Source organism: Lissotriton vulgaris, chromosome 2_1, assembly GCF_964263255.1.
Source record: "Lissotriton vulgaris chromosome 2_1, aLisVul1.2, whole genome shotgun sequence".
In the NCBI taxonomy this organism is placed as follows: Eukaryota; Metazoa; Chordata; class Amphibia; order Caudata; family Salamandridae; genus Lissotriton; species Lissotriton vulgaris.
In genome coordinates, this window is record NC_141687.1 from 1,094,270,780 (window position 1) to 1,094,295,256 (window position 24,477).

The following is a 24,477-nucleotide window of genomic DNA, read 5'->3' on the forward strand; positions in this document are numbered from 1 at the left end:
CTATATATATGCTCTTAAGTTACTCTAAGCGGCCGCACAGAGAAAGAGAGAGGAAGTCAGAAAACTGAGTTTAACAAAAGATCAGAGATCAGGCGTCAAGCCAAGGACCTGACCGGGGTAGGTTAGTTCATTTCTGTTTCCTATTAGAACTCCGCATGATTTACTGACCTAATGGCGCGTTGGTGTAATGAGTGCCCTTTACACAAATCCTTCAACAGGTGGACCAAGTATGGCCCACAAAGACCAGATCCATGCACGATTTTCATGATAACCACCGACTATGTACACAATTCCCATTCATAGTTAATATTTTTAAACATGTGTTACATGGGTAGTCTGGAAATTTAAGTATGAGTATGGCTCTCATGGACCAACATCGGAGTACGCTGCCATACACCAAACTAAACAAAGCAAAACATCATGCCCTAAGGTCCTAGAAGCTGACTGTTCCTCCGGGCGATAGACACTATGGGGTTTTTCTGATCGGATGCAGTCCGACCTCCATCTGTTGCTGCGGTCTGACCGACGCATTACAATTTGTACGGTCAGAGGCAGCTGGTAGAGGGACAGTCCGACGCTTGAGCCTGTCGGACTGTTGGAGGATCAGTCATCCCTACAATAGGGGTGGTGCCTGCTCAGGCACTGCCGTTGGGATTTCCACCTACCCTTTTATAGTGGCTTGGTCGCCATGAAAAGAAAGGTGGAAAGTGATGTTGGTGGCCCCTAGCAGGGGCCCCTTCCCCTGGCCCACCGCTATGAGGCCTGGCAGGCACCTATGGTGTCCCCCTAAACTTCCCTGCACAATGTGGCAGGCACCGCGTGGTGCCTGCCACACAGTGTAGAGATGTTTTTAACCCCTCCCATGCTCGTGACGGAACCGTTCCATCACGAGCCTCGGGTGGGCTGTGCTGGTGATGGAACGGTTCCGTCACGGCCCTCTCGCCGTGCCTGCGCGGCGCGAATTGCGAGCCTGCGCTAACGTTCTGTAGCGCGGGCGGGGCCGTGACGGAACCGTTCCGTCACAAGCCCAGCTCACCCGCGTGCCGTGATGAAGTGGTTCCATCACGAGCACGGGACCGCCGTGTGGCCCCCCCACCCCCTTAGCACTGCGGCGGAATAGCCGCCGCAGTGAAAGGGTTAAAGTGTGCATTTTCTTTTACGGTGTGTGCTGCAGCCCGCAGCAAAAGCCGCAATGGAAAATATACACTTTGCAACTGCCGTGAAGGCGGTTGTATTGTAATAAGGGCAGCCGGACCACAGACTCCTTGTCAGACGTTCCCACTTCGGCTATGATGTCTCGTCCGACCGGCATCGTAATGATGCTCTATGAAAGTAAGGACCTGAGTAAGACTTATAAAGGCCGTCATCTTTCCGACTATGGTGCCCTGGCTGGCTTCACCATTGGAAAGCTTACTCTATAAATGCCGATGGGCGACGGCCCGTCAGAGTATTGACACCAGACTGTCTTATTTAGAGCGGACAGTTTCATGTATTTTATTTTGGGTCCATTACTGCCAGAATTCTGTTTTTTTTTTCTTCCCCATTAACAACCTCCCCCTTTGGGAGCCTGATTTTGATACGTCAAAACCTTGGTGTGTGGCTGCCTGAAAGATGGCGGCAGTACACCAAACTTGCAGTACATTCAGAGAAACAGGTGTGACAGCGGTTCCTCTGAAGGCACAGCGACCCCTACTGGGCAATCAGCGATCTCTAAATATGTCAGGAGGTAGGCCTGAGAGTGTGGCCTCCAACACCAAGAAGGACGGCGGGACGTCCGCCAATCTTTAGATCAATTCTGACTGAGGTCATTTTTACAGGGATCATACAACACCTATTGTTAGGTGGAAGTTCAGCATTCAGGCTTTGCCAGCCCGTCACTTAGACCACCCACATGCATTTCCTTCTCCACCTGTATCCCGCTTCCTGTCTCGCCTACCTGGTGACATGCCTCCTCGTCTTTGATTTAGTGTTCTACCAGTTGAAAAACATCTCAATTATATTTTTGCTTTTCGGGAAGGAATGGCATGCTAAAGCTATTGTGCATTGCAAGTCACTGGTACGAGACACAACGCTGTGTTCTCAGTTCTGCCACGGCCCCCGCTTTGCTTGGAAGATTCTGGTGGTTTCCACGCTGCTGACTTGTCGTACATGTTAGTATGTTTTCCATGTTTACTGTACGGCGTCACACCTCATCACCATGGTAACACATTTTGTATATAGGTGACGTCACTCCTATACCGGTGACAGATGACAGCTGATACCTGTTAATGCTGGTTGTTATCCCGCTACCGCGGGTCCTTGTTGATAATAAACTTATATATTCATACACCTTTCTCCCTGCGTTATTGGCGTATGCTACAATTGGCGACGAGGGTGCTTTCAACGAGGGCTGGCGGAAACATTGAGGTCGGCGATGATTGACGATCGTGACCATATGGATAAGTAAATGCGGGAGAGAAGATAAGGCATAACGGAGTGAGTACGATGAAGATGCAAGCGTTGCGGACTAAAAGAATATTAATGAGGAGCGCTTTGTGACTGGAGACACTTTTTCTCGGCACCGCGTGAATTTGATAAGTTTGTGTTCAAGTCTACAATTGAAGCAGTGAAGGGAGCTGTGTGAAGCGTTTGCGAGCATCGGAGTGAGTTATCAGGCAGCTGTGTTGGAGACAAAGCTGAAGGAAGCATTTCTTAACCGGCGCTTCGTGACATCCAGCTGAGACGTCAGTCAATTACCTCAGCTGAGTCGCGTGAAGCATGCCGGTAGTGCCTTGTGATTGGCTGCACGTCACCAACGTAAACAACTTGCGGCCATCTTTGAAGTTTTCCTGTCAGGGAAACGCGTAAAGGAAAAACACGAAGCGCACTCTGAGGGGAACAGTGCGCATCAGTGAAATCGATCGAAAGGAAACGTTCAGTTTTACAAGTAAGCCACACAGGTATATCGGAGCAAATATAAAGCAATCTTCAGTCGGTGCATTGGAAAATAAAAAAAAAAAAAAAAAACGTCAGTAAGGCGAAAAAGTGAATAAATAAGCATGGCAGAGTGCAACAACATATGTGCCCCTCCTAGATTCCTGGATGAACCAGGAAAACCCACTATGAAGTGGAAGAAGTGGGTAAGGGCATTCGAAAACTACATCATTTCTATTGATGGAAAAGCATTTGATGCTGAAAGAAAATGTTCCTTGTTGTTTGGACTATTAGGTAAAGCAGGGCAAGACATCTTTGACAGTTTACCTGAGTATGAGAGCCCACCAGGAACATTCATACCACTAAATGAATATCAGGAAGCGTTAAAAAGATTAGAAAGGCAATTTGATGAAGAAAATAATATAATGGTTGCCAGACATAAGTTTGCTCAAAGGAAGCAACAGGAAGGGGAGTCTGTAGAGGACTATGTTGCATGCTTAAGAGTCTTAGCTGTAGAATGCGAATATGAAGAAATGACTGATATATACATAAGGGATCAAATAGTGTTTTATTGCTACACAAGGAAGGTGCAGGAGAGATTATTGGCTTGCAAAAGACCGAGTTTGCAAGAAGTTATTGATATAGCTAGGGGTATCGAAAGATCCTTAACATCTACAAAAGAATTGTCATCTACAGGGAATAATGCTAATGTATTTTACTTGCAGGAGAAGAAAAAAGGTGATGGTAAGACAAACGAAAGAAATATGAGTGAAAGAAAGGTGGGAGGTAAGCAGTTATGCTGTTTTAGATGTGGTTCTAGTGAACACTTGGCTGACTTCAAAAACTGTCCAGCTGTAGGTAAAAAATGTATAAAGTGCAAGAGGTATGGACATTATTCAACTTTATGTAAAACAAAGAGGATAAGCAATAGTACAAGTATAAACACAGTTGGTAATTTTGACGAAGAAATGTGCGCTAATATTATGTTGTACATAGAAATGGAGGATGGAAAAATAAAAGGTCCTATTAGTGATGTAAAAATTGGGGAGGTTGAGTTAAAGTTCACTGCCGATTCGGGAGCCCCAATAACTACTATTTCTGATTCCCTTTTTGAAGAGAGATGGAAGGGTGTGCAGTTGACTGAATCTGATATGAACCCAAAAGCCTTTGGAGAGAAGGATATAAATATGTTGGGATATTTTATTGACACCGTAACATTTAAAGGGAGAGTGATTGAGACTAAAGTCTACGTAGCTGAAAAAGGGAGGATACTGGTAGGATGGAGAGATTTGGCCCAGCTGGGGGTGGTATTAGTTCCAGGAGCAAAAGACCCTGTGATTTTAAGAGAGGAATGGATGAACAGCATTTGTGTAGGGAGAGAAGAAAGTACATTGAGCGAGACATTGGAAAAGCATAAAAGTGTATTTAAAAATGTTATTGGTTGTGTAAAAGGATTCAGTCATGACATCAAGCTTAAAGAAGGTGCTATTCCATGTAAGCACAAGGTGAGATCCGTGCCTTTGTCAGTGAAAAATGAATTAAGAGAAGTGCTTGAAAAATTAAAGAGGGAAGGTGTAATTGAAGAGGCGGAAGAATCCGAGTGGATTTCTGCCATAGTTGTATCAAAGAAGAAGGTGACAGGGGAAATTAGGCTGTGTGTCGACCTGAGGTCGCTCAATAGAAATATTGTAATTAATTGTCATCCATTGCCTAAAATCAAGGACATTCTTCAGTCAACATCTGGATCAAAGTATTTCTCACTCATAGATTTAAGGTCGGCGTACCATCAGGTGTCCTTGTCTGAAGAGTCCAAAAAACTAACAACTTTCATTACACCATTTGGAGCATTTAGGTATGTGAGACTTCCTTTTGGTCTAGCATCCTCTGCAGGAGTTTTCCAGAAACTCATGGATGTATTGTTTGGAAAAATGAAAGGAGTGGAAGCCTTTCAGGATGACATTTTGCTGCACTCCAACACTGAAAGCAAACACATACAGTTAATTGATACAGTTCTGAGCGTGTTGGAAAGTAGAGGCATGACGGTTGCAAAGGACAAATGCAAATTCATGGCAAAGGAAATTGAATATTTAGGACATGTTCTGTCTGCAGAGGGTATTTTGCCAAAAGATGATTTGGTCCATGCAATAAGGGAAGCCCCTGAACCCAAAAATAAAGAGACCCTCAAGTCATTCCTTGGCCTCAGTGAGTATTACGCAAAATTTATCAGTAGTTATGCAGAAAAAGTGGAACCTCTGAGGAGACTGTTAAAGAAAAATGTGAAATATGAATGGGGAATAGAACAGGATGATGCATTCAAAACTGTCAAAATGGAAATTGCTAAGGCGCCAGCATTAAAACCATATGATCCGCAGCTGGAAAACATCGTGACTGTGGATGCCAGCAATGAAGGAATAGGTGCTGTGTTTTGCCAGAGGAATGGTAAGGAAGAAAACACAATTGCATTTATTTCTAGGAAGTTGAATGACACTGAAGTTCATTACAGTACAATTGAACGTGAGACACTGGCCTGTGTATGGGCTGTACACAAACTTAAAGATTATTTGTGGGGCAAGAGTTTCACGCTTGTAACGGACCACAAACCCCTTGTGTACATGATGGACAGCAAGGGGCGTGGCAATGGCAATGCCAGTGCAAGGCTGATCAGACTTATGTCAAAGCTCCAAGAGTATAACTTCAGAATAGAACACATAAAAGGAGGAAAGAACAGTAGGGCGGATTGCCTATCCCGGTTACCAGTAAAGGTAAACAATGAGGAGGTACTGGAAGATAATGAATGTGTGGTGGCACACATTGATGCAACTGTGATGTGTGAAGGATCAATAAAAGATGAGGAATGGGAAGAGTGTACAGCGAAAGACAGTGTTCTGGCCAAAGTAAAGGAGTATGTTCAATCCAAATGGCCACATGTGAGGAATTTACCTAAGGAGCTAAAGAGTTATCAACAAGTAAGCGATGAATTGACTCTAGAAAATGGTTTCCTGAAAAGAGGTGAGGTATTCGTGCCACCACAAGGCCTCAGGCAAAGGATAATCCAGATGGCTCATAAAGGGCATCCTGGCACCACCGCCACTAGAAATGTTCTGAGAATGTACTATTGGTGGCCAGGTGTGGACAGCGAAATAAGGAATACTATAGACAACTGTGAGCAATGTTTGAAGTCAGACAAACATTGGAGAGTTGAGAAAAATGAACTGCAAATTGTGCAAATCCCTGATGGGCCGTGGGCCAAGGTCGCTATAGATTTTGCCGGACCTTTCAATTTGCTACAAGAAGAATGTAAATACTTAATAGTTTTGACAGACTACTATACTAAGTGGGTGTGTTACAAGTTTGTGAAGATGATTACTACCGAAATAGTCATTAAATTTCTGGAGAAAATCTTCGAAAGAGAAGGGCAACCAAAAATCATAGTGTCCGATAATGGGTCACAACTTGTATCGCGTTTAATGGTAGATTTCCTGGAAAAACGTGGCATTGTCCAGGAGAAAACACCCCTGTATAGTCCTAAGAGCAATGGCCAAGTTGAGAGGATCAACAAATTCTTTAAAGAAGGAATCCAGTTGGCTATTGCAAATGACATGGATGTGAAGGAATTTATCAAAGTAAAAATAAATGCATACAATAATACTCCTAAGGAAGCAACTGGGTTTACACCGTTTTTCCTGATGAGAGGAAGAGTGTGCAACGGTGTTATTACGCCGAAAATAGGTGAATGGAGAGCAACAGCGGTAGAAGCAAGACAAGTCTGTGAAAAAGAACTCAATGTGAGAGAGAGCATACTGAGTAAACAATTGAAGAATAAGGCTTATTCTGACAATATCAATCGTGCTAGGGATAAAGTCATAGTACCAGGTGATTGGGTGCTAGTGAGGAAACCTGGTCTGATTGCAAAAGGAGAGTCTAAACTTAGCAGGCCATTGAGAGTTGACAAAGCAACTGGAGGAGCTGTGCTAATTGAAGGTGAGGGATGGCGCAGCAAAGATGATATAGTAAAACTGAAACAAGGTCAAGAACAGATCATAATGAGAAATGCAGGAATGGAGGAAGGAGGTCTAAATGACAGTGTTCTAGAATGGGATGACATGAGCAGTAACCTAGATGGGTCACACACCAGAGTCAGTCGAGGAATGTCTGACGTTTCAGACGCAGGTTTTGGTGGCTCCTCTTCCAGTCCCGTGGACACTACTTCAGTGCGTAATGGAACTAGGGGAGACAACTGTGAGGAAGGCAATGAGTGTAATGCAACAAGCAGGAGTGATATTGAGTGCAATGCAAATGGAAGACATATTTCTAGAACAGGCAGAGTGGTCAAATTGCCCACCAAGTTTAAAGACTATGTTATGGAATAGTTCTGTTTTTGTTTATGAAGGAAGGGAGATGTCGTACATGTTAGTATGTTTTCCATGTTTACTGTACGGCGTCACACCTCATCACCATGGTAACACATTTTGTATATAGGTGACGTCACTCCTATACCGGTGACAGATGACAGCTGATACCTGTTAATGCTGGTTGTTATCCCGCTACCGCGGGTCCTTGTTGATAATAAACTTATATATTCATACACCTTTCTCCCTGCGTTATTGGCGTATGCTACATGACTCCATTCAAATCATCTTTCGCTGAATGATTTGCCACTTCCTTTTTTCACATCATTAAGAAACACAAGTTCACAGACTTGTTTTGGCAAGCAAACCGGAGAGTTTGGAATTAGGTATTGAAAGCCGGGAAGAGCAGACGAGCAGAAACAAAGTAGCCAGAAACTAAAGGTCTGATTACAAGTATATGTGCTATTTATTGCACCTGGTAAATAACAATACTAAGGGGTTCATTAATCATTATCTGTCGGGTGCGATAAATGGCACCTATTACCAGTTTCTGGAGCATAAAATGCAAACTTTGGTGTTTAACCCCCAAAACCCTGCATGGTACTGTAAATACCATATGGTTTCCCCATGACATTTTTCAGGATTGACCTGCCAAAATGTAACCAGCTTTGACGTATTTAACGCATCCGATAATTATTGGATGCGTTACATACCTTCAAATCGTAATTCCGACCCATGCGTAAGCAGGGCCGCAATTTAAAGAGAAACTCGTAATTAGGGCCTAAGTGAGTCAGCCCGTGGTGACTGCTTTAGGCTCGTAGGTACGTTGATGTGCCCAGGGGCACACTACGGGGCATATTATCAAGGGGGTTTATCTCCACTTTTTTGGCTTTAAAAGCCAAGAAAGCGGAGATAAAATTATCTCCCTATTACCTAGCTGTCGCTAACACCAGTTAGGGACAGCTAGTGGGAGATAGCAAACATCTTGGGCCCCACTTTGCATGTCAGTGATATTTATCACTAATGAGATGCAAAGTGGGCGTGCCAAGATGTTAGCGACTGAAAACAGTCGCTAACATCGCTATCTCATATTACCAACTTTTGGAGATATTCGCGCTAAGCGCGAATATCTCCAAAAGCTAACACCTGCCCTGAGCAGTTCTTAGCCATGTTATCCAATGGGAGGTGGATAACATGGCTAAGAGCATTAGCTTGGTAATGCATGAATATCGCTGACTTTTCAGATATATTCATGCATTGCGGCGATTTTTATCGCATTTGCGATAAACCTTGGTAATACCAAGGTTTATTTGCGGTATAAATCGCCACAGCTCTGCGGTAAAATTTTGTCTCTAACCAAGCAATAGCGATAATTATCGCTATTGCTTGGTAATATGCCCCTACATTTTCAAAGCAGGCTCTAGGATGGAAATGTCCTTCTCCAACCTATAGCAAAGGTTTCTCATTAAAAAAAGACTTTTAAACAAAGTAATACAATAGAAATGGAAGCAAACGCAAAACATTACTCTAGATCGACAGTTTGGTACAGTTGATTGTAATGGGGTAGAAGGTTGGAAACAGTTTAATGTGATCGCTCTTCCTTTGTGTCAAACTTGAATGTAGAAGAAGAGCAGGATGTGGACATTTTTAAGTCTGGCCTAGAATCAGCTTTAGCTCTATAATGCCAGTCTCATGACTCAAAAAATTATAAAAAATACATAAATTAATAAAGAAGTTTGGGGTCAGCACTTTTCAACGATTAGTCTGTTTGGATGCTATTCCCATTTTGCTTCTGCCCACCACAGCATGGGCAATAGCTCAGTCCACTTCAGCAGTTGTCTTTCTTCCACTGTGAGTAACAGCATTTGCTTGACCATGCGCACAGTCATCCTTTACCATTATATGCATAATCATGTGTTTCCATAAAATAAAATATTTTAAAAATGCACAATTGAAAAGGCCAAACATAATGCTTTGCCAATGCTTGTTTTTCTTGTGTCCTCCACAGGAGATAGGTGAGTGAACTGCGCTAAAGTTCTCACTTTTCTTAAGAAGCTACTGGATATGCTCGTTCTTTTTGTTTAAATCAATAAGATGAGAACTAGGAAGTGTGTAATAAATTGTCTAAAGTGGTCATTTTTATGTTATGTTATTTGTAAAGCGCACTCTGACCTGGAAGTCCATCCTGCCACTGAGCAGGTGTGTGTGCCTAGGCCCACAATGGTAGGTTGGTTAATTGAAAAGCCAGGTCTTCAGCTCAATCATGTAATTAAGTAAAATGTATTAAATTATTCATAATATTGACTAATTAACTTACCACCCTAGCCCCTATAACCCATCAACCTGCTACAAAACTATAAATGTCCATAAAAAAAAAAAACATTCTAAATCATTTAAAATTACAAGCTGTATTTTAAAAAAATCTTTTATATTAACAATAGTAGGACATGAAATTAAAGTATCAACTAAAAAACATTCAAATAATAAAAAAACGACATTTTTTACCATTATATTATTGAAAACATTATTAAAAATTGTTATTAATAAAAACAATATTACTTTCATTCAAAAAATAATATTCTTGTGAACTATATTTGTGTATCACAATATTAATATTTTTATATTTCTGCCTCCCAATATTTGAAATCTGATATTTTGTCCAAACCACAAAGGTGGGGTGTGGTGTGATGTGAGTTCTATGTGGGAGGTTGAGGATGCGTTTGGCTGCAGAGCTTTGGATGGTTTATAGTGTTCTAGTTTGTTTCTTGGTGATCCCAGTATAGATGAAGTTCCCATAGTCTAAGTTGCTGGTGACTAGGGAGTGAGTGATAGTTTTTCTAGTTTTGCTTGGGAGCCATTTGAATATCTTCCTCAGTATCTCCAGGGTGTGGAAGAAGGATACAGTGACAGCATTGACTTGTGCAGTCATGTCCAGTTTGCTGTCAATGATTATGTATAGGCATTGATGGATTTTGAGAAGCAAACACCCTGGTGGGTCAGTTATCTTGCAGCCCAACTTAGATGAATGGGAGGGAGTCCAATGACCAGTCTCAGCGTTCACTCTTCTGCTCACATTCCATTAGATGTGTGCAATATCATAATTCCATTGGAGATGTCCTGTGAAGTTGAGAAACGTGCAACTTTACTAAACTGTGAAGTTTTCTACCTTCACCAAACTTTACAAGTCTGAATATTTTCCTGCAATTTTTTTTCTGAACTTTTCACCACAATGTTAAAAAAAATCCAACCTTGTGATGACATTTGAGCTAGAAAAGTATTTTAGAAAATGTAAAAGGTTAGCAGGAATTAGGTTTGCAAATTGTATACACTGAAACTGTTCACCATATGTGTTATGGGATGCTGCTATAGATCAGCTTGATGCATTTTTTCTACATCTTCATGTACATCGGGGGTAGAATCTTAGTCTGTTGGTACATACAAAAAACATAGGGGCATATTACCAAGCAATAGCGATAATTATCGCTATTGCTTGGTTAGAGACAAAAATGTATCGCCGACCTGCGGCGATTTTCATCGCAGATAAACCTTGGTATTACCAAGGTTTATCGCAAATGCGATAAAAATCGGCCGCAATGCATGAATATCGCTGAAAAGTCAGCGATATTCAGGCATTACCGAGCTAATGCTCTTAGCCATGTTATCCACCTCCCATTGGATAACATGGCTAAGAACTGCTCAGGGCAGGTGTTAGCTTTTGGAGATATTCGCGCTTAGCGCGAATATCTCCAAAAGTTGGTAATAGGAGATAGCCATGTTAGCGACTGTTTCCAGTCGCTAACATCTTGGCACGCCCACTTTGCATGTCATTAGTGATACATTGCTTTGACATGCAAAGTGGGGCCCAAGATGGTCGCTATCTCCTACTAGCTGTCGCTAACTGGTGTTAGTGACAGCTAGGTAATAGGGAGATAATTTTATCTCCGCTTTCTTGGCTTTTAAAGCCAAAAAACAGAGATAAACCCCCTTGATAATATGCCCCATAAACCCTAAAATGTAGACTAAGGGCCTTATTACAAGTTTGACTGCCTTCATGTGGGACCGTCACAGCCAGTGGTGCACCCACCGGCCGGATTAAAAGTTTAATCCTGGGCTGGGGGCAGTGCTGTAGAGATGTCATGGGGCGGGTATGTTAGGCTCATAGGAGAGCATATACAACATACTGCCACCCTGAGAGAGCCGACTGCACGTACGTGCAGTGTGTGGCATGCCCCATGTCGTGCATGCCACACAGTGTACACACAAAAGTGCATTTGTGGGCAGGCACAACATGTGCCCCCCGCCCCAGCTCCCAACCCCATGGCCAGATTTGACCGGGTTGTGGGTCCCCTCTTTGCCTTTCCACCTGCTTCTTCATGGCAGGATCACCGCTTTGATAAGGCTTGCAGAAGGGCAACTCATAATAAAGACGGTGGTGCCGAGATCGGCACTGCCTCCATTCCTCCCCACTTTACACACCACCAACACTGGGGGATCCAGGATCCTGATGGTGCCGGTGGTGTTGTAGTGTGCTAGTTGCAGTCTGACCACCACACTAAAACTACAGTGGTCATAGCGCAGTGGTCAGACCGCCACCGCAATTACGGCAGGCCAAGGACCACCATACTCGTAATAAGCCCCTAAATATAGACAGATCAGAAATATCTAACTGGCAAAATATTGACTTGTATTTAATCCCACACCAAGCACTCACCCCAAATATTGTTGGACACAATTAGTTTAGGAGTTTATACTAGGACTATAATAGCAAAGAAATGATTTTGTTTAGATATGAGCATTTCTACAAGGTCTCAAATTGTATAGATTGGTTAGTAAATGTTGCTTATTTTTGCTATTCCATAATCTTGAGTTTATCTCAATGGGTAAAGAAGCAACATCATTTCTTGGTTGTGGGAGTTTAGGACCATTGCTCTGATTTGAGAGATGTGGCAAGTCAATCCAAGAGGGAACATATCTGGGAAATTTGCTTTGGTTTGAAACCTGAAGAAAAAGAGAAGAAGAACAGTGTCATTTTAAGAATTTTTGCAGCTTCGGGGTAGGCATATTTTCTGCCCCATTTTCTAAAGAACTTTACATTTTTTTAACCCATTTTCTGCTAAACATAGCCTGAATTTCAGAAACGAGGGTCATACAAAAACAGTTGAGCTATGTCTGTCTGTGGGCCTCAAACCCCATAAGATGACACCGGGCAAAGGGGATCAGAGTGAGAGATCGAGGTAGGCAAAAAGAAGGAGAGAGATTGGGATGAAGAAATGGACTGAGTTGAGATTGAGATAACGAAAGTTCACTTTCCTAGGGGCCTCTTGGAAGGTGCTCACTTTGCCTCTGCCCTAAAACGCCTGTGTAGATGAATGAGGCTCCTGGTAGCAATGGATCTGATATTTGATTGGATTCCATAGCTATGTACTTTGACCTGTTGATGTGATGCAGGAGTCGTCCAAAATCCATCTTTCATGCAACATTGCTTGGTTTTCAGTTTGTTGGTACAGCATGCTCTTGATTATACTATTGCGTTTTGAGTATGTTCTTTGGAAATTTCTGCTGATATGGAAGATTCAGGAAGGCACTCTTCTGTCTCCCAATATTTTGGGTGAGAGTTATACCTCTTTTTATGGCTGTTTTTAAACACCATGGCTAAAACACCTAGCACCTAAAGGAATCCACCAGTTGCTGGTCAAAGAAAGACTGCATTATAAAATGCGTTGTCTTGTCCTTTAGCATTACTTTTGCTCCTCAATGTATGCCCTTGCTAATTTCCTTCTTTCTTTTCCTTCATCCAGAAGTCTAGGATCTGCCAAATAATATTCACACACAGTTTGACTGACAAGACACAAGAAAAAAATCAGAGAAACATTTCTACATGTGTAGGGCTTATATAGAACACTCTTTTGCCACTTCCTAGACTGAAAGCTAACTTTGTCAAATTAAAGACAAGCTTAAAACCCACCGTTTTCTCCAAGCATATAGAAAGAACGTGTCACACATTCTAACAGAGGCAGCTCCTCCGCTAAGGCAGAGGAGCTCGCCTCACTGCTCAAAAGAAATAATAAAATGATAATAATGTATTGTTATTATAATTTTATTTTTCCTAATGCAGGTAGTGGCGGGGCTGTCCAGAGTAGGGGAGGAGTGGTTTGCACTCCCTAAGTGCGCATGAATTGTTTTGCCGGCCCTGTTGGGCCGGCCAAACAGTTCATGCTCACTTTCCATGGTCCCCAGCACGCTGCAATACACATCCTGGTGAGGAACATGCACAGGCTCCCAGTCCCTATCTGAGCAACGAACCACAGCGCTCAGACCAATCACAATGTTGCATTGCAGCAATGTGATTGGCTCAGGGGACCCTGTGTGCCCGGGTGCTTCCTCTTGGTGGCCGGGACTGCAGGAAGAAGGAAGATGAAGAGGATGGAGGAGAGGCGGCAGCCGGCCGTGAAAGCTAAGTCCTTTTTTCTTTTTTTTCATTCCCCACCCCACGCCACTACTCCACCACCCCTGTCCGGTAGCAGCCGCTACTGCAGTGTAATGCCATACATTGTTCTCCTTTTCACCTTTGTTGTTTTGCTGGGCAGATGTCCTAGAGCAGCGATTGCTTTTTGCATTTTGGGCTCCTATCCAGATTTTGAGGGTTTCGCTTAAAAAATTTCACGCTACCCTTCCTCATGCAGGAAGGTGGGTTGACACCTCCAGGCTCAATGTTTTGGACAGTTGATTGATGCCTTACTTCAACCATTGGACAATGTTTTCTTGTGGTACTGCTCAGTGCTCCTTTATGTTCCGGATACATCTGTATCCTTAGTGTCTCTTAGTTAACTTGATGCTGTTTTTTCAAGCACACAGATGCCACAGATCTCATTCCCAGACTTGTCGCTGGTGTCCAAGTGTTACCGACAATCAGTCAGTCACTCCATGAAGACAATTCCTTACAGGTGATCACTTCACTTTCAAATAAAGAAGTCAGCTTTAGCAAACAAGCCCACATCTGGCTGGCTAAACCTATCTGTTGGACCAGTGTTTGGCCTCATGCCAGCCTCTCAGCAACATAGGGCTCCCAATACTTCAATGTCTCTGTCGCCATAAAGTAGCTCTATGAAGGTCTCATGCCCAATCCACTTCAATGGACCCCATAGGATGTTCACCCATCCAGGTACTTTCCCCATAGATCAACTGTTATAAATGTTGTGAGTTTGCTCCATTAAGTTATGGAACCATTTTATGTGTTAGATTCTAAAATGTGCCTCTCAGCATGCTGCGTCTCATAAAATGCAGCAGCCTCATGCCTGCTGGTCAGTCTGCACCACAACAACCTAATAGTGAGTTCTCCCTCAACGACTTGTCATAAAGCTTGGTGGCATTCATTACTTACCTGGGTACCTGCCAATCAGGTTCCCAGGGCCTGTGTTCTTTCCCAAAACTGTACCTTTGTACCCTAAATTGGCACCTCTCTGGCCACATTGTGAAAGGTATAACGTGTACCAAGGGTACTGTGACCAGGGAAGGCCTCTGATGGCTGCAGCACATATTGTGTCCTGTTCCTTAACACACACACACACACACACACATACTGCCATTTTAGTCTGACATGTTTTTGTGCAGAAAAAAAGTGAAGAGTTGACATGGCACACATACCTGCAACCCACTGCCTATGGTATAGGTAAGACACCCCTCTAGCTGGGTGCACTATACCACTGGTGAGGGTACAGGTGCATGAGCCCTATACCCCTACAGTGTCTAAGTCCATTCTTAGACATTTTAAGTGAACTAAAGCCATAAAGAGTGTATGGTCGGGGAGTTTTGTCAATACAAACTCCACAGCATCATAATGGCTTTACAGAAATCTGTGAACTTCTCAGCATAATAAACCCACACAGTGTGGGATTTATTATACAATGCACTTATAGGGCATCTTAGAGATGCCCCCTGAACAACTACCAGCCTTTGGTGGGTACCCTGACTGGTAAACACCAGCCTGCCACCACAAGACAAGTTTCTGAATCCCTGGGGTGGGGGCCTTCGCTCCCTGAGCCCAGAAAGAAAGCTCTTCCAGGGCAGAGGTTTTCACACCGCCCACAGGTCAGGAAGACCCATCTGTGGCAGGGGAGCTTCAAAGGCCTTGCCACCTTTGCAACAAGACCCCAGCCCCTCCTGCTATCAGGAGCAAGCCCCCTTCCTGTCTCACCACCTTTTCAGCAGGAACAAAGGAGGGGAAAAATGTGAACAGTCCAGAAGGTGTGTCTACCTCTGTCATCCCCATCCCTCAGGTGGGGGAGTTGCAGTGAAGCCCACTCTTCAGTGCCCACAATCTTGCAAATGCCAGGCACTCTCCAATCAGTGTTAGGGATTGCGCCCACTTCCCCACGTAGGGGCAGGACACCAAGGGTGTAGTCACCCTAAGGTCAGTAGCCCATTGGCTACTGACCTCGAGACCCGTAAAATGCCCCCTAAATACAGTATTTAGGGGGCAGCTCTGAACCCAGAAGAGAGATTACAGCACCCTACGAAGAAAAAGAACAAAAGAAGACGCCCAGCAGAGGAGACTGCAGAGAAAAACTGACTTGGCCGCAGCACTACTGACCCATGTGCAGTTTCCAGAGATCCTGCACTAAAAGTAACCTTGGGGATTGCGAAAAACAAGGACCCCCTGAACACTGATACCAGTGAACTCCTAGGGCAGGGACAACAATGTGTGTGTGAACACCCTAGGCAGTCAATAACAGTGGCAAAACAAGTAATATCAAATGACAGTAAAAACTAAAGGTGAGCAAAGAAAATTAAAAATAGTCAGAACTTTAATGTAGACAATTAAAAATCATACAAATACATGGCATATTCATAAACATACAATATAGACATAACAATTAAAAAACATATATTTCGTTGCTATTTATACATATTCAATTTATAAAAATCACACTGTGGCGAGTGCAACTCGAAGCGCGTTTCGGCGTAAGGACGCCTTCTTCAGGAGCCACCCAAACGTGTTGATATCTAGAAGATATCAAGACAATATATTACATCTTATGTTACATCATATACAAATCATAGAAAAAACAATCAAACATTTGTTCATAAATACAAAAAATAAAACCTAAGTGATCACTGTCAAGAGAGAATGCAATATCATATTGCCACAACAATTTGATATAGTTATAAAGAAAATTGTGCCATACTTAGAGAGAACAAATATCCATTTTCTAATTTCAAGAATAGACAAACTTAATATGCAGCAATTGTATAATCATGATGGTAATTAAGACTATTTTATATATATATATATATATATATATATATATATATATATATATATATATATATATATATATATATATATATATATATATAAACACTTCTATTCAATCTATACCAATTAATACATAGATCATAGATCATAGATATCGCCATCTAAATTGATCATATTACATTTGAACATTGATACTAATATTAAAAGCAACCATCTGCAATACAGTCCAGGTTACTCACTGTTGTCAGAAGGATCTCCAAAACCGTATGTTAGGGAGAGGATCAGTTTATTGGATAATCAACAGATGCACAGGTCACCACACCAGAGATATTCCTAAAGCATATGAATTATCAAATGATCAGATGGATTATCGTTTCTGGGCATTTGTTTTTAATGGAAAACTGCAGCGCACATGAAACAAACGTGCTTTTGAAAGTCAAATGGCACCCCTGACAAACGCGTTTCAGGTCTCCCTTTCATCAGTGGCCGATGGTGCTGCTAGAACCCAGGTTACACGTGTTACTCATTTCACAAGTAAACCCGCCCCAGTGGGCGTAGCCGTCCCTACAGCATTCTGGTTTACGTAGTTACACGATAAGTTTTCTTCCAGTGAATTGTTTCCCAGAGTCTTTGTACTGCAAATTATAATCCAAGTGGATAAAAGGCAACAGTTTGCTTTTGCTTTGGGGGCAACCTTTGTGTGTATGAATATTGAGCGACAAGCCACTCTGCTGCAGCGGACCCGTGATGATTTTTTGCTTAAGGTCATCTCAAATCGGGAGGTAGAGCATAATGGGACACGTTACAATGCAGCGCTCAAAAGCAGGCTGTTGCCTTTTATCCACTTGGATTATAATTTGCAGTACAAAGACTCTGGGAAACACTTCACTGGAAGAAAACTTATCGTGTAACTACGTAAACCAGAATGCTGTAGGGAAGGCTGCGCCCACTGGGATGGGTTTACTTGTGAAATGAGTAACACGTGTAACCTGGATTCTAGCAGCACCATCAGCCACTGATGAAAGGGAGACCTGAAACGCGTTTGGCAGGGGTGCCATTTGACTTTCAAAAGCACGTTTGTTTCATGTGCGCTGCAGTTTTCCATTAAAAGCAAATGCTTTAAATACCTACCTGGAGGCTCTTCCTTGGGGGCAACCTTTGTGTGTATGAATATATATATATATATATATATATATATATATATATATATATATATATATATATATATATATATATATATAATAGTCTTAATTACCATCATGATTATACAATTGCTGCATATTAGGTTTGTCTATTCTTGATATTAGACAATGGATATTTGTCCTCTCTAAGTATGGCACAATTTTCTTTATAACTATATCAAATTGTTGTGGCAACATGATATTGCATTCTCTCTTGACAGTGATCACTTAGGTTTTATTTTTTGTATTTATGAACAAATATTTGATTGTTTTTTCTATGATTTGTATATGATGTAACATAAGATGTAATATATTGTCTTGATATCTTCTAATGTATGTTTTAGATATCAACACGTTTGGGTGGCTCCTGAAGAAGGCGTCCTTACGCCGAAACGCGCGTCGAGTTGCACTCGCCACAGTGTGATTTTTATAAATTGAATATGTATAAATAGCAATGAAATATATGTTTTTTAATTGTTATGTCTATATTGTATGTTTATGAATATGCCATGTATTTGTATGATTTTTAATTGTCTACATTAAAGTTCTGACTATTTTTAATTTTCTTTGCTCACCTTTAGTTTTTACTGTCATTTGATATTACTTGTTTTGCCACTGTTATTGACTGCCTAGGGTGTTCACTCACACACTAAAAGTAACCTTGTCCTGCTGCAAGCGACATCCAGAAACTGTGGAGAAGTGTGGCTCAGGGGTTAGAGGTGGCAGACCCGGAAGCTGAGATCGGCCCTGGACCAGGGTTCAATTCCCTGCCTCGGCGGGTCTTGGGCTAAAAAATTCCACGGACTCGATAATTCTCGCTCCGGTGCCTTCTCGACTCACGGGTTCACACTCTGCGACTCTGGGCAATAGCTTGCTTAATCTCCACAACGGCCCCTCGCGGCGGGATGCCTGGCTTTCAACTTGTGGATACCCTGCCGGGGTTATCTCACAGGGGAATACCAGGACGGGTTCCCTAAGCAAGCGCCGGGAAACCCACTGCGGGTAGCTGTGCGCTGGTAAACAGTCAAAATATCGATTCCAAAATATAGAATGGACATAAAATCGAAGTAAAAATATAGAATGGACAAAATATCGAATGGACACAATATAGTGGTTAAAAATATCGAATTTAAGGTAAGTAATATCGATTTTCAAAATATCGAAGTATACAATATAGGCATTAAATATATCGATTTTTTAATAATATCAATTTTTTTAAAGTGTTTTGTATGCTAGTATATGTGTGAAAAGTGTATATTAATTTTTGTAATGTATGTTTAATGTATTTTAAGTAATTAATTTTATGGTATTTAATTTTTGCGTAATTTAATTCTGTAGCGGGTTGTGGGTTTATAGGGGAATAGGGTGGGAAGTAATTTAATTGTAATTAATTAAATATTTTTATTTATTTATTGGTATTCATTTTGAATTTATTGTTATTTTTTAATTGGTAATTAATTTTTATTAATTGCCAATTCATTTGTATTAATTGATTAATTGTTAATTATGTAAATTTTCTAAATGTATTTTCTGTAGCGGGTTGTGGGTTTATAGGGGAATAGGGTGGGAAGTAATTTAATTGTAATTAAGTAAATACTTTTTTTCATTTATTGGTATCGATTTTAAATTTATTGTTAATTAATTTTTAATTGGCAATACATTTTTATTAATTGGTAATTATTTTGTAATAATTAAATATTTGATAATTATGATAATTGTATTAATGTATTTTCTGTAGTGGGATGTGGGTTTATAGGGGAATAGGGTGGGAAGTAATGTAATTGTAATTAATTACATATTAAAAATACTTTTTGTGTATTGATAATTAATTTACTGTTAATTTTTAATTGGTATTAATTTTTATTATTAATTAGTTTTGTTATTGAAAATGTATTAGTTGTTGAATAATTATGAATAGGTTATTATTTTTAATAACTAATATGTAGTTGCATTTCTAATTAATTATTACATAATATTAAATTGGTTATTAATTTCAATTAATGTTTTATTGGTATTGATATTTAATTTATTTTTAATAATATATTAAATCATTACTTTCCCTACTGTTAAACTCACTGGAGTGGGAATAGTAATTTTCACCCTCCCGCTATCCAACGCTTTCCCTACTGTTGCACTCTCTGGAGTGGGAATAGTATTTTTTACCCCTACGCGATCCGGCGCTTTCCCTACTGTTGAACTCTCTGGAGTGGGAATAGTAATTTTTACCCCTACGCTATCCAAAGCTTTCCCTACTGTTGCACTATCTGGAGTGGGAATAGTAATTTTCACACTCCCGCTATCCAACGCTTTCCCTACTGTTGCACTCTCTGGAGTGGGAATAGTAATTTTTACCCCTACGCTATCCAATGCTTTCCCTACTGTTGCACTCAGTGGAGTGGGAATAGTAATTTTTACCTCTACGCTATCCAACGCTTTCCCTACTGTTGCACTCTCTGGAGTGGGAATAGTAATTTTTACACTTCCAATATCCAACGCTTTCCCTACTGTTGCACTCTCTGGAGTGGGAATAGTAATTCTTACCCCTACGCTATCCAACGCTTTCCCTACTGTTGCACGCTCTGGAGTTGGAATAGTAATTTTTACCCTCCCGCTATCCAACGCTTTCCCTACTGTTGCACTCTCTGGAGTGGGAATAGTAATTTTTATCCTTATGCTATCCAACGCTTTCCCTAGTGTTGCACTCTCTGGAGTGGGAATAGTAATTTTTACCCCTACGCTATCCAACGCTTTCCCTACTGTTGCACTCTCTGGAGTGGGAATAGTATTTTTTACCCCTACGCTATCCAACGCTTTCCCTACTGTTGCACTCACTGGAGTGGGAATAGTATTTTTTACCCTCCCGCTATCCAACGCTTTCCCTACTGTTGCACTCTCTGGAGTGGGAATAGTAATTTTTACCCTTACGCTATCCAACGCTTTCCCTACTGTTGCACTCACTGGAGTGGGAATAGTATTTTTTACCCCTACGCTATCCAACGCTTTCCCTACTGTTGCACTCTCTGGAGTGGGAATAGTAATTTTTACCCCTACGCTATCCAACGCTTTCCCTACTGTTGCACTCTGGAGTGGGAATAGTATTTTTTACCCCTACGCTATCCAACGCTTTCCCTACTGTTGCACTCACTGGAGTGGGAATAGTATTTTTTACCCCTACGCTATCCAACGCTTTCCCTACTGTTGCACTCACTGGAGTGGTAATATTAAATGTTACCCTCCTGCTATCCTACGGTAAAATATTGTAAATTTTTTATTAATAACTTAAATTAATTATATCTTAATTTTAAGGTTATTTGAGTATTTTTAAGTATGTTTTAGTTAATTATATTTATTATTTCATTAATTTTAAATTACTTTTAAGACATTTAAAAAATTCGATATTTTGACTGACTATATTTTTTACAGACTATATTTTGGATTCAATATTTTTGTACTTACCTGTTTGTAGGTGTTGAAAAGTGCAATCATATTTATGTTATGTTATGTTATTTTTATTTGTACAGCGCACAGCTGCCCCAGCGAAGGGGCGTCCTGGCGCTCTGAGAAGGTAGACACAACACAACACCGATAAAAAGAGGAAGGAAGCAGCCTGAAATTAGACAAACAGAAAAGTTTTAATGGCACGCCTAAACTGAAGTAGTTAACAACAAGGGGTGGTGATGGACAGAGTTTCTGAATTAAGCAGAATACTCTCACCCAGTCAAGAGATCAGGGCTAGATCCAACACCGTTTTTTAGCTCACTGCACCATCCCAGCTCAGAACCTGGCTATATGCAAATTAGTCCGTTCCTGTCCCAGTGCATGATGGGAACAGGGCAAACCAAACTACCAAGCCAATTCTTACACTGGGAAGGAAACAAGCTTCCTGGGACCGGTTTCTGGCATTACAGCCGTCTTCGGCCCGGCTTGCTTGAATCCTGATGGTACAATGAGCAAGGGACTCACATCTGAGTATACCCTTCCACGCTTATGGTGGACAAAATATTTAACAACAAGGGGTGGTGATGGACAGAGTTTCTGAATTAAGCAGAATACTCTCACCCAGTCAAGAGATCAGGGCTAGATCCAACACTGTTTTTTAGCTCACTGCACCATCCCAGCTCAGAACCTGGCTATATGCAAATTAGTCTGTTCCTGTCCCAGTGCATGATGGGAACAGGGCAAACCAAACTACCAAGCCAATTCTTACACTGGTATGGAAACAAGCTTCCGGGAACCGGTTTCTGGCATTACAGCCGTCTTCGGCCCAGGTTGCTTGAATCCTGATGGTGCAATGAGCAAGGGACTCACATCTGAGTATACCCTTCCACGCTTATGGTGGACAAAATATTTAACAACAAGGGGTGGTGATGGACAGAGTTTCTGAATTAACCACCCCCTTTTCTGAATCGTTTTTGGCCACTATAGGTGTGGCAGGGTATACTCAGACATGAGTCCCTTTCTCACTGCACCATCAGGATTCAAGCAAGCCGGGCCGAAGACGGCTGAAATGCCAGAAACCGGTCCCCGGTAGCTTGTCTCCTTTCTGGTGAAGAATTGGCTTGGTAGTTTAGTCTGCCCTGTTCCCATGATGCACTGGGCCAGGGACAGACTGATTTAGATATAGCCAGGTTCTGAGCTGGGATGGTGCAGTGAGATAAATAATGGTGATGGATCAAGCCCTGATCTTTGGAATGAGTAAGAGTGGTCTGCTTAATTCAGACACTCTGTTCATCACCACCCCCTTTTCTGAATCGTTTTTGGCCACTATAGGTGTGGCAGGGTATACTCAGACATGAGTCCCTTTCTCACTGCACCATCAGGATTCAAGCAAGCCGGGCCGAAGACGGCTGAAATGCCAGAAACCGGTCCCCTGTAGCTTGCTCCTTTCTGGTGAAGAATTGGCTTGGTAGTTTAGTCTGCCCTGTTCCCATGATGCGCTGGGCCAGGGACAGACTGATTTGCATATAGCCAGGTTCTGAGCTGGGATGGTGCAGTGAGATAAATAATGGTGATGGATCAAGCCCTGATCTTTGGACTGGGTAAGAGTGGTCTGCTTAATTCAGACACTCTGTTCATCACCACCCCCTTTTCTAAACTGAAGTAGATCATCAATTGCCCGAATCTCAGCAGGAAGGAAGTTCCACCACTTCGCGGCTAACACTCGGAAGGAGCGGCCGCCAGTTCTACTCAGCCTGAAGCGCGGAACCACCGCCAAGTTCTGGCCCAAGGATCTCAAGGATCGCAGAGGGACATAAGGTGTTAAAAAGTCCGCCAGACTTTGTGGGGACCTACCCTTGAGGATTTTAAATGCAAGGCAGAGCACCTTGAATTTAATCCTCTGATTTATTGGAAGCCAATGAAGCGAGTGCAGCGTTTTGGAAACCGAGCACCGCCTGGGCAAACCTACCACTACTCTAGCTGCAGCATTTTGCACTCGCTGCAATCGGGTGAGTTCAGCCTGATTAATCCCCGCCAAGAGCGAGCTGGCATAGTCCAGCCGGGACAGCACTGATGCCTGGACCACCACCTGTCTGGTGGGAGCATCAAAAAATTTAAGTATTGGCCTAAGTCCTCTAATTATGCCATAGCAAGAGGCTGCCACCCTCTTGGTATGGCAAGTGAAACTGAGTGCCGGGTCAAGCCAGACCCCAAGGTTTTTTATCTCCGATACTGGAGAAGGGGTCATACCCAGTTCAGGAGGCAACCAGTTGTCATTCCACAGCCTCGCATGCTTTCCGACCACCATGACCTCTGTCTTCTTAGTATTCAATTGGAGACAGTTAGAATTCATCCAATTATCCACAGCCCGTACACCGTCGCGGAACCTGAGGGCCTCCACATCCGAGTCCCCACTCAACGTGACTGTGACCATATCTCTACTAAGACCTGCTTGGTTCTATAAATAAAAAACAACAAAGAAATATTTTTGATGCAAACAATTGGTCTGAAATCTGTCTTTGAGTGTGTGATATCATTTCTTGCACAAGTGTGGACAAAAATGCTTAACACTACCCTCTGATGAAGCCTTGCAGCTCGCCCACACTACCACAAATAGAGTTTAAGGTATTATCTCCTTTTACCTCTGTTAGCCTTTGGGGATCCACTGTTCTCTGTGCACACTATACCTTACTTTGGTATAGTATATACAGAGCCAGCTTCCTACACTGGCTTTATGCGCTTTAGGTTGTCCAGCTCTAGTTTGTCCCTCCCATTGCCCAAACCTTGTTTACTGTATTCTTCCACAAACTCACTTCTGTAAGCAGGCATTTAAATCATGTTCATATCTTGTCACATTTGCTGTGTATTAAAAGAAAGAAGTCAAATGTCATGCTATGTCACCCATTGAGCTTGTTTTTTTTTTTATTTTTCTGACTTCAAAGTGAAAGAATTTATGTGACAATCATGCTGGCTCGTGGAGGTCTGCTTGAGGAAGACAGTACAGATGTTATTTTTATCTTCTAGCACACAACAACATTTAAATGTCCATAAATAAACTGTGCTGATGGTTAAATCAGTACATTGGGAGATGACATTTCCACACATTATCGTTTGTGCGCTGTATACTTTTATCAGTAAAACTGTATGTGAGTGCAAATGTAATGTTCATTTCAATTGAAGATGTTTTGTTTGTAATGGCAGTTTGCTACCATACTATTGGAGCAGGGACTCGTAGAAAAGAGACTTGCTCGGAGCAATCCACTCCTTTAACTAACAAGTTATTAAAATTGTTTTGTGTAAAACTAATGCGCACCACATGAATACGCGGCTTAGTGAAGCT